At 41.7% G+C, this 11,641-nt stretch overlaps 1 protein-coding gene across 1 annotated transcript in view; it reads left to right on the top strand.

Annotated features, from left to right (window-relative positions):
- The first annotated feature begins 8,757 nt into the window (after nucleotides 1–8,757).
- FAM83B (family with sequence similarity 83 member B) overlaps nucleotides 8,758–11,641 on the top strand; it is an 85,542-nt gene continuing 82,658 nt past the window's right edge. Inside the window, exon 1 of the mRNA XM_041760310.1 lies at nucleotides 8,758–8,891. The gene's annotated coding sequence lies outside the window, so the exon portion shown is untranslated. The remainder of the gene's footprint in view (nucleotides 8,892–11,641) is intronic.

The raw sequence follows: 11,641 nt of genomic DNA, 5'->3' as shown, positions 1-11,641 counted from the left end.
TCGATGTTTCTAGCAGCAATGTCTGCAATAGCCAAACTGTGGAAGGAGCCTCGGTGTCCATCGAAAGATGAATGGATAAAGAAGATGTGGTTTATGTATACAATGGAATATTACTCAGCCATTAGAAATGACAAATATCCACTATTTGCTTCAAAGTGGATGGACCTGGAGGGTATTATGCTGTGTGCAGTAACTCAATCGGAGAAGGACAAACAGTGTATGTTTTCATTCATTTGGGGAATATAAATAATAGTGATAGGGAATATAAGGGAAGGGAGAAGAAAAAGACTCCTAACTTGGGGAAACGAACTAGGGGTGGTGGAAGGGGAGGAGGGCGGGGGTGGGGGCGAATGGGTGACGGGCACTGAGGGGGGCACTTGACGGGATGAGCACTGGGTGTTATTCTGTATGTTGGTAAATTGAACACCAATAAACAAATAATTTATTTAAAAAAAAAAAAAAAAGGAAGAGGCCTTTCTTACCAGGGCCCCATCCTTGTACTTTTTCCTCACCATGTAGTGATGGAATGAACTTTGTAATGAAATGCAGAGACCATTACTATCAGAGACAAATGTTTGAAGGTTAATTTGAAGATATAGGAGTGGGAGAGGGTGGTCAAGTTTGATATATATACACCTAATATTTGAATTCTGTAGTTTCTTAATCCATGCATCAAATTTGTTTATAGTGCTCGGTAAATCTACTTACTGTAGTTCATGTGATTAATGATTTTGTTTGTTTGTTTGTTTAAACCTCAAATATTTTAAATAAGTGACACAGGTTTTTTTTTTTTGTTTTTTTGTTTTTTTTTTTTTGGTATGCTTCACAGCTGAATACAGGAGTGTAGCATATCCTGTACAAAAATTAAAACTTTCAAGGTGTAAACAATACACTCCCACATATGCTGTTATTTGCTACTATTTCCACTAATGTTCATCATTGGTAAGCATTTGGACTAAGTCTCAAGAGCCAACAGATAATAGCTCAATCTAATATTTCATTGTGGCAGGTTTGGACTATCAGTTTCTTCCTCTGCAGTGAGAAACTGTCTCCCTGCCCCCTGGACCTGACCATTTACAGACTTAGCTAGTTCTACATTATGCTCAGGTCTATTATACTCAGTCCTTCACCTGATACTAAAGTGCATCACTAGTTAGAAGTTTTAGATCACAAGCAACAGAAACAAGCTTGTATTTATAAACATAGGAATGGAAAATATGTTTTGAGGACTATTTTCCAGAGTCCCAGGACAGGATTGCATTCAAGCCCACAAGAGAATCTGGATTTAGGAAGTGGAAAACAATTAGGACTCAGTGTTCTCTTTTGTCTCTCCTTGGCACTGTACCTTTGCGTGTCCTTGTCCTCTTTAAATCCAGTTTTATGGGTCTACATGGCTAAATATGGTTACTCCACAGACTAATATGATAGTTCCAGATGCACGCTGAAGTTATCTGTCAATGCCAAGAGAAAATCTGATTGGCTTAATTTAAGACAAATGCCTTCCCCTACTTCATAGGTTGTGTGCAAGGTGAAAACTTAATTTTGGGGGGATATTTTGAAACATCAGATGATCTCTTTAGAATGTGATCATCCTAGATGAAGCATCAGAATGCAGTTCTGCCACATAGAGACGAAGACTGGGTTTTGTTCTAAGTCATCCTAGAGCTTGCCTTGGCTTTGATGTTTGCAGTATGTGAGGAATGTCTGCGGTAATGATAATCGTAGTAATATTGGACTTTTGTATGATAATTGCAGGTTTTCTAAGCTATGCAACATCAATTTGAGGTCAGTCAGTATTATTATAATTACACCAGATTTAGGGACATGGAGACACAGGAATTTAAGATGCCATGCTAAAGAGTTAGGACTCATCCAGGATTTCAGTGACGATCAAGTGGCTCTACAACTTGGGATCAGTAGATTTGGTAATGGTATTGATTTCAGTCTCTGTCGTCTGAATTTCTATTTTCTTCTATTTTTTTTTAAAAGATTTTATTTATTTATTCATGAGACACACACACACACACACACACACACACACACACAGGCAGAGACACAGGCAAAGGGAGAAGCAGGCTCCACGCAGGGAGCCCGACGTGGGACTTGATCCTCGGTTTCCAGGATCATGCCCTGGGCTGAAAGCGGCGCGGCGCTAAAAAACTGAGCCACCCGGGCTACCCTCTATTTTCTTCTTAATCTTTTTTTTTTTTTTTTCCATTCCAGTTGCTCTAAAATCCCAAATGCTTTTCTTAATAGTTTTTTTTTTTTATTTTATTTTATTTTATTTTTTATTTTTTTTATTTTTTTTTTTAGTTTAGTTTTTTTTTTTTTAAATAAAAAACTGTATTCTTCATGTAATAACAAATAGCAATGTAATCTGTCTATGGCAGTAGTATTTTATGTTTTGCTAATTTTTTTTTCCTTTGGTTAAACATTCTCCCGTAATTCCTTTTTTCCAACTAGCAATCATAACGACGGTGCATTTTATTTTGCCTTTTTTTTTTTTTTTTTTGTAAGCAGAATTGGTGCCTTATGGTACATCTACCTATAAAGTTTAATGTATTTAAATTAAATATCAGTTTAATCTCCAACCAGGAAAATATACTTTTGGTTGTTTTAATTGGGGAGTGGTGAAGGCAGTAAAGGACATTGTTCAAAAGTGTATCTGCTTATATGAGTAACTTCACTCTAGTGATTATAGCAGTGATCTAGAGATGAATTTTGATACTGAAAGTTTGATACTGAAGAATGTGGAAGTCACATCCTTGAAGCTCACAGTCTCTTCCATTTATCCTTTTCACTTCTATACCAGTTCTCAGTTTTCAGAAGGAAAGAGGAAATATCAGCTACAGGAGTTGTTAAGAGATAAAAGGGACAGTACATCAGCACTATCTAGAAGAGTTAAAGCCAGGGCATTCATATTTTATGAATTCATTTGCCTTTCTCACTCTCTTCTTCATTCTTCATATATTTTTTTGAGCCCCTACTATGCACAAGGGGTACAATGAGGGACAGAAATGGATGCTTGTTCTCTGGGAACTTGTGGTAGTTCTCTGGGAACAAAAGGAGTTGAACTTTGCATAAATAAACTTAAAATTATAATTCTTATGGTTTTTAGGAAGAAAAAGCACATGATGTCTTGTAAACCTGGAATTCACTGGTCTAGGGAAGGCTTTCCTGGGAATAGAAGCTTTGCATTTAACTCTGAAGGAGTTAATAGATTTTTTTCTTTAATACACAAGCATGTTTAATGCAGCATTGTGAATAGTAGAAAAATATCAATATAAAAGTCTTATCAGTGAGGGAATGCCACTTATATAATAAGTATCCTCACAAAGGGATATTATGCACCCATTAAAAATTAATTAGAACTTTACCTTTTGATACAGGATTTCCATGAAATGATATTGCGTAAGAAAATGAACATTTATTAAAACAAATAAACATAGGAAATATTCTACAGAGTAGTTTCCTCAAGGGAAAAAGAGGAGAAGCAGGGTGAAGATAGCTTTCTAGGCAAAGGAACAGCATCTGCAAAAGCTGTGAAGAAGAAAAGAATCTGAAAAACGGCTGATAGATCTCAGAAAATGGTGGGGTGGGGGTGGGATGTGAGGGGAGGAGGAGATGCCAGTTGAAGCAGAGAGATAAGCCAGACCATATAGGAATAATCCACGTGAAGGACTTTGTTGTTACCATTCAGTGAATGCTTTATACTTTTGAACTCCTTATTCTTTCATCACTTAGCAGTTGCATGCCATCACGTGCGGGTCCTGCAGAGTACTGAACATATATTAGAATCTAAAACATTATGCCTTATACAAAGGAATTACTCCATAAATCCTAGTTTTCTACTTTGCTTATCCCTCCTTTTCATGCTGCTCCTCCCATAAAAGAGTATAATGTAGCTTTATAGTTCTCACCACTCAGACTCAATACCCTTCTATGTTTTTGAACAAATGAGGTTAATAAGGTTACTGTCCCCTTATAATAGTAAAACCGAATGCCATTTCTTCATAAAATAACCTATGCACATATTTTTAAAAAGTAATTTCGTGCCTAATTATAAGAAATTTACAAAGAAGGCTGTTTGTTTGTGTATAAATATTCACACATAAGTAGACCAAAAAACGTAAAGTTGTTAGATGCTTGACCCACCGATGTTAAAAGGAAAGTCAGCAGTTTTATTGGTAGCTGATGCAGTTTTGTCAGTGCTATGATTTAAAAAATAAAAAAATTGGGGTACCTCGTTAGTGGAGTGTCCAACTCTTGATCCCTGCTCAGGTCATGATCTCAGTGTTGTGAGATCAAGCTCTTCATTGGGCTCTGTACTCTGCAGGGAGTCTGCCTGAGGTTCTCTCTCCCTCTTCCTCTGCCCCTCCCCTGCTGTCTCTCTCTCTCTCTCTCTCTCTCAAATAAACATAAAAAATAAAGAATAATTCTGACAAATGTGTAAATTAAAAATATGTTGTAATTGGATTTCAGGAAGTTGGTATATATTCAAACTGTGCAAAAAAATTTCTTCTTTTGTATGTATAACAGAGAAGTTCTAGACTTAAGTAAGTATTAATGGCCTTTTCACTTTCATTATGTCTGGCAGGACTGCTGTTATTTGTACAACACATGGGGTAATTTTCCATTGTGAAGGACATATTATAGGACATCTATCATTCCGGATCCTCGCCCACTAAGTTCCTGTGGAGCCCTCAATCATTATAGCATTTTCCAAAGGGTTGGCAACCTTTTACTGAGAACTCCTGATCTGACTAGCAGAGAAGACAAGATACTGGGAGGATTAAGTTATACCAGAAGACTTCAACAAAAACCCAAAAACCACACACACACACACACACACACACACACACACACACACACAGTAATAGGGATGTTATAAAGTCACATATCTTTGGTAGAGAAGTAGAAAGGGGATTAAGGCTTATGCATTTTAATGAGCCCACACCAGCCAAAGCTAGAATTGGACAATGAAGGAGTAGAGGTAAATCTTGAGTGATGGCTATCATACAGAGAGGCAGGAAGAAGCAAGGGAGATATCACAGACTGGACATCCGCTGAGCAGAGATGGGCAAAGGCATGAAGTGAAAAGAAACATGTTATGTCTAGGAGACAGTGATACAGCATTGCAGACATCTGCAAATTAGATCTTCCAAAAAAGGCCCATGGAGTTGGCAGTTTACTGATTCGTCCTCTCCTCCCTCTCTCTCTCACCTTCTCATTGTTTTTTCTTTTAATTACAAAACATAATTTATATTGCTGACTTCAGTTGAACTCTGTGAAATCTAGTCCAGGTAATGATTGCCTATGAGGACACCTAGAATGATCACTACTGATGTATTTCTACATAATTTATATAACATACGATAGCAATGGATGTCTGTGATTGTGTTAATAATGTTGGTGATAATGCCATGATAAAATACCTCTGAAGATAGCATTCATATTCATCTATAACAATGACAGAGAGCTCATGACTTTTCAGGAGAAGTAATTTAAAAGATACTTAAATTGGACAATTTTCATGTCTTAGCAAATACTGGCAACAAAAGACTAATAATGAATATTTAAAACATTAAATAATTACAATAATCAGTACTTTTTATCAAATATCTCCTATTAGCATTGCTTCATGTTCTGTCCCTCCATTTAATTGCATAATTATGCATTTTACCAGTAAATACTGGCAAGAGCCTAAAAATTATTTATTTGTGCTATGAAAAATGTAAAACCACCTTCTAGTTTCATGTATCTGATCTGCTGAAAAGAAAAAGAGGGAAGGAGAGGGCCTCATTCCCTGAAATAATATTAAAATTACCTAACCTTTTAGATACTTCAGATTAAAAAAACTACACAGTACTACATAGTAATTTTGAAAATGAAGGAATCACAAAGTATAATAGTGCATTTTCATTCCTCTAAAGGTATTTTGTGATGGAAAATAAAACAATTATTAGTTTTATATCTATCTATCTATTGTTTTATCTATATCTAACTTTAATTATATTTCTTTCCACACTTCTTTTTCACAAATACTCTAACATCTCTGTGGGCTTTTTTTTTTTTTTAATTTTTATTTATTTATGATAGTCACAGAGAGAGAGAGAGAGAGGCAGAGACATAGGCGGAGGGAGAAGCAGGCTCCATGCACCGGGAGCCCGACGTGGGATTCGATCCCGGGTCTCCAGGATCGCGCCCTGGGCCAAAGGCAGGCGCCAAACCACTGCGCCACCCAGGGATCCCATCTCTGTGGGCTTTAAACTGTGTTTGCATTGTTGCATCTTGACACACATAGAAACACACACACACACACGCACACACATGCAAGTCAAGAATTCAGATTAACATGGATGATTCCTAGTTATATCTACAACACTTTATTCATCTTTCCATCCTCTGCCCAGTACTTGGCACAGTGCCTTTCCTACACAAAATTCTCACAAAAATTGTCCAATTTAAGTATTGAACCAGTGACTGGCTAACCATTACTTACATAATAGTTTACATAACAATTTAAATGTGGCAAGAATATGAAATGATTATGAAGCTCATTTCAGTAAATTTCACAGTAGTCTTAACACGAAGTGTCTTATAAGAGTATTAAACTAATATGCTGATTCAGCCGGTGGTAGGTTTTGCCAACACTATTGGTAATTTTGCTTCTTAACTTCCCTCAGAGTTCTTGGGAAAACTGTTTTTGATAAACACTTCTAGATTTTTTATTGTTATATGTGACATTCTTTCTGTATGGATGGCTTTACTGCCTAGAAGCCATTGTCTTAAACTGCATTAAAATATGTATATTTTAAAGCTCTTAAAGGGACGCAAGAATACTCCACTAACTAATGAGTTTTGTCATTATTCAATTCAAATTCCAACAGTTCTGTGAAGTTCCATCAGCATCCCTTAATGATTTAAGCAGTTAATCATTACTTCCTTTTACCTTTTAAAGACCTATGTGCTTTCCACTTCTAGTTCCTCATACTTGTTGTACTATTAGCTCCCTTTCCTAGAGCACGTGTCCACTCTCTTCACTTGGCTTGTAGGCTCCTTTAAGGGGTCAGGTCAGTTTTGCATATTTTCCCATCCCACTTAGGGCAGAAAGGCTTTAGCATGGCACCTTTAATGGCATCTCTCTTTCCATTTACATTTTCCTCTCTTTCATCTGCTTTTAAGAATTGACACTTTAATAGATATCCTTCTTTGAAATTTCACTTGATTTATGTATGAATGAACATTTTAACAAAATGAGACTTTCTATGGGCCCATTGTAACTTGTTTAGTCTAAATATTCTTGCTATTTTTAAGTGTGTATTTATGAATGCAGTCCCAGATGCCCCTGAGAAACATCCAGAATTATTTTTGAACATCATAAAAGCAAACAACTAAATTAAGTACCACACACAGATAACATGAGTTGAGTGAGTCAGATGATTGCATGTCGAAAATGAAGACCAAGATTGCAAACATATTAAAAGGTTAGACAGGGGAATCGCAGGAACCAAAGAAAAAAGTTACATATATAAAACAAAATAAACTGAAGATCATAATATTGAAGAAACTATAAATCACAGATACCACAATCTGGGAAGCCTATCTTTGTTCTCTCTTGGAACTTGCTTTTACTTTCTGACATAGCCCTTTGCTCTGTGCTCTGTTTCAGCATCTAGGATATGTAAATCTCACCCTCCAGTCTAAGTTGATTCATCAGTCAAGACGTAACTGAAATCCCAATAGTTTAGCATTTTCCCCAGGTACTTTATTCAGAGCAAAATATCCATAAAAGTCATTTTTAAGGTCAATTCCATTTTATGATAATTTACACATCATGCCCAAAGCTTAAAATATGCTTATTATTACCCCCAGCTTCATTTTTTCCCCGTACTAGGCTGCATTTTTAACGTTTGCTGCAAGCGGGCTATGTTTTGAAGACTCTATGATCATCCAGTTGTTAGAAACATTCCTGAGAGTTATTGAGGTGTAGACAAATTTTTAAAACATAAATTTTATTAATTGCTGTAATTTACGCTGAAACCACATAATGCCGTCATTCCCCGAACACTGCTCCACAGCAGCCCACCTAGAGCGGCCTGCTTTTCACGCAGGTATTCCCGTTTTAAGCAGTATCTTTTCCATCTCAAGTCAACAACCAGGGTCATCCAAAGTCGATACCAAATCTTTGATGATGCTTAGAATTTCCCTTTCACATAAAAAGGTACGTGCACAAGCGCCGCTTCTACCCCCTTCCCACCGCCTGCTGCCTCCCAGGCCTGGAAAGCCCCTGCATTGGGTAGGGGTCTGCAGAGCCGCCTGCTGATTGGCACGGTCTCCTGCAGGCTGCCTGCGCCCCACCCTCCCCAGGGAGTGCGACCCGGTCCCCCACGCCCCCGCTCTAACCCTGAGGCCCCCGCCCTCCGCCTTCCCAGCCCAGGAGGCAGGTGTGGGGGCGCAGCCCCGCTCCGCCGAGGTCACCGGCTCCCAGGTGAGCGCCGCCGTCCTGCCGGCCTCTGCTCGCCCGGGCCCAGGTGTCGGGACGTGTAATGGCCCCGGAGCCCGCAGGGCGGGCGGGGAGGGCAGGCTTTATAGTCGGCCGGCAGAGGGCTGGGTGGGGAGAGGGTTGGGTGTCGGGAGCTCCGGCGGGTCCTGAGAGCTTTCTGGCTGCGCGGGGTTTGCAGCGACACCGCTTCTGACTTGTTGCGACTGGTCCGCACGCCCGCCCGCCCTCGGCCGTGCGCCCGGGCCCGGGGAGGCGCGGCCGGGGCGGAGGCGGCCGGGACCTGACGCCGCAGGTAACTCCCGTCCCCTCCCTCGGCCTCGCCGTTTCCTGGGCGCCAAACGTCGGGCGGCTGGCGCGGCGGCGCGCGCTCGGGGCGCTCCTGGCGGTAAGTGGGGCTCGGGGGGCGCTCCCCGGCCGCGGCGGGCGGGGGGCGGGGGGCGGGCGGGGGCTCCCGAGGCTGCCCCCGCGGTGGGCTGGCCCGGCGGGGGCGGAGGGATGGCGAGCACCGGGGCGGGATCGGCTGCTCCCCGGGGTGCAGAAGCGCCTTTCCTCTGTCTGGTCAACTTCCTCCGTAGTCGCGTGGGGAAGTTTGAGAAGTTAGGTCTCCGGCGGGGTGCGCTCGGGTTCCTCCAGGGGCTTCCTCTCGGCTTCTGGAGCGCGCAGCAGACCGCGGGGCAGGGGAGCAGGGGAGCAGGGGGGGGGCGCAGGGGGACGGGGGGCGGGGTCTGGAAGCGCCTGGCGGGCGGGGGGAACGGGCCCGCGGGCCGGCCGCCGAGGGGCGCAGGCTGCCCAAGAGCGCGTGTGTCTTTAGGTCCCTAGTGCGGATGGACTGGGAAAGCAAGACAAGACTTATTCTGGACGAAATCTCTTCTGTTTGAATCCAGTTGCCTTGAGAGTAGTTGAGACCTGTGCTTTCCCAAGTCCAGTCGGCGGCCTGTGTCCTTGGTTCGCTCTCCAGGGTGATTCTAGTACATACCAGATGTTGAGAACCAGTGTGCCCAGAGGAGATAGCTTCTGGAAAGGTAGTCGGGGACTGTAGGCCTATTCTTTGTGACACGTTCGTTAGGAGAATGATTACCCCCTATAAGGTGTGTGAGGAGGCTGAGAATGTGTGTGTGTCAGTTATTGCATTCCTGAGGATGTAAAGAGACAATGGTGCTTTATGTGGAGGAGGCTGTGGGAACGGACACAGGATACCTTGCTGACTCTGCATGCAGGGATGAGGTTCTAAGTTCTGGGATTTCTGACCCAGAAGTGGAGAGGAGAACTCAGAGGAGGTCAGAACACAAAGAAAAGCCGTGCTGGCGCACTCAGGGCTGGAGACCAAGGTGTCCAGCAACTCATTCCAGATTCCCACTTGCTACACATTTTGCCAGGTTCCTGGCAGGCACCTCCCCTCTTTCCCTTTCTCATCCCCAACCAATGCAAGAGCCCCAGGGAAATCCATGACTGAGGCTGAATCAGCCCTGACATGAAATAGGACAAGGGAGCATGATGAAAGGGCCTTAGAAGAGAAATCGAGTTTTTGTTTGTTGGGTTGATTTTTCAAAATAACTAGGGAATGAGAATGGTGTGAAGCCGGATGAAGTGGGAGTTAGGGGTCAGTCTTTGTTTTGTTTGTTTCCCAGGATGATGGCAGTCCCCACACCTTCCTGTTTCAAATTCCACCCCCTGGCTTTCGGGTTTAGGGCACACGTGGTGTACACACCTATTAAAGAGTGCTGGCTGCACCCTGCAGAGCTGAGGGGCTGGGTAGATGCTGCCTTTAAAGCTGGCACATTCTAGACCACAGATGCTCAGAACTTATTGTGGGAAACTTTGCCTATTGAACAGTTGCTGAAAGGGATTGGCATAGATGGAGACAAACCACACCTATGGTGCTGACTCAGTGTCTTTTGTGATTACTCTCTGGAGATTATTACTATTAACAGACTAAACTCTTTTGGGGTGGTTTAATTAATTTTATTATTCTTTCTATTATATCTTCTCCTGCTACGATATCCTCTTATTGTTTATGGTGGAGGTTCATACATGGAGTATTTTCTTGACCATGACTTAATGCTGCAGCAACTCACCTACCTGTTTCCTGTCCAATTATATTATACAGTAATGAGTTTCCAAGATGTAATATTACACTTTAAGTCTTGAGAATCTTGTGGATGAAAGTGTGATCCTCTTCTATAACATCTGGCTGGAGGAGAGCTTTTGAAAAGGCCCCACTTAGCTTAATTTAACTAATTATTTATTAAATTACAAGTTGTCCTTGTCTAGCTAGTTAGGTAAGTTTGTATATCTGCTCTCTGTAACTTGTAAAATAGGAGTGTTCCAGGGGGTGTTTCACAATTCAATGTCTGTTAAACACAATATTACTGCTTATTTTGTACTTTTGTTTATTGAATTATTTCTAATCTGGGAGTGGGATGTATGAGGAATTTTGTTGGCAAGTTTATCATTTGAAAATGATCATACAGTCTCCCTATCACCCCCCAAATAGTGTTCTAATTGATGGTTATAGATTTTAAGGTACCCTGGATTAAATTTTATACAAATAGCACCTAAGCTCCACCAAACAATTAAATCCACCAGTACTTCCCTGAGAAAATGTGAAGCCTTCAGATGGACCTTCCCTTTTACTGAGGTAGGCCAGTGGACATTAGCCTTGTTTTGTGATGTCTGCCCCAGCCCCCAAGGGTGGAGTAGGGTTCCCAGGGGGTCCGTACTTCTAATCCTTAGAAACAGAGAACTGTGGGCTACTGCCATAGGAACTGGGGAAATGATGGGCTCCAGTAAAAGGGGCATGTGTGGAGGTGAAGTGGAGTGGGAGCAAGTTGGCTCTGGGACTGGGAAGGAGAAGGCTTATTAAGAAGTCAAGAGGTTAACATATATAGGAGGTAGGAATGAGGGATCAGAGAGGCAAATGATGTTTTCAGCAGCTGTGATGCTGTGAGGCGATGAGACTGGGTTGGAGAGATGATCCAGACATAAGGGTTATTCACCCATTGGGCACATCTGTGTTGGGAAGTGTTTGAATCATTGATCATGGCTGATATGAGGAACCTTTTCCTCAGGGACATCTAATTACTACTCAGTTTATAATTTTGTTTTATTTTCATACTGTCCTTAGGAGGGAGGCCA

Source organism: Vulpes lagopus, chromosome 1, assembly GCF_018345385.1.
Source record: "Vulpes lagopus strain Blue_001 chromosome 1, ASM1834538v1, whole genome shotgun sequence".
NCBI classification, from domain to species: Eukaryota; Metazoa; Chordata; class Mammalia; order Carnivora; family Canidae; genus Vulpes; species Vulpes lagopus.
This window is presented reverse-complemented; position numbering and strand designations above follow the sequence as displayed.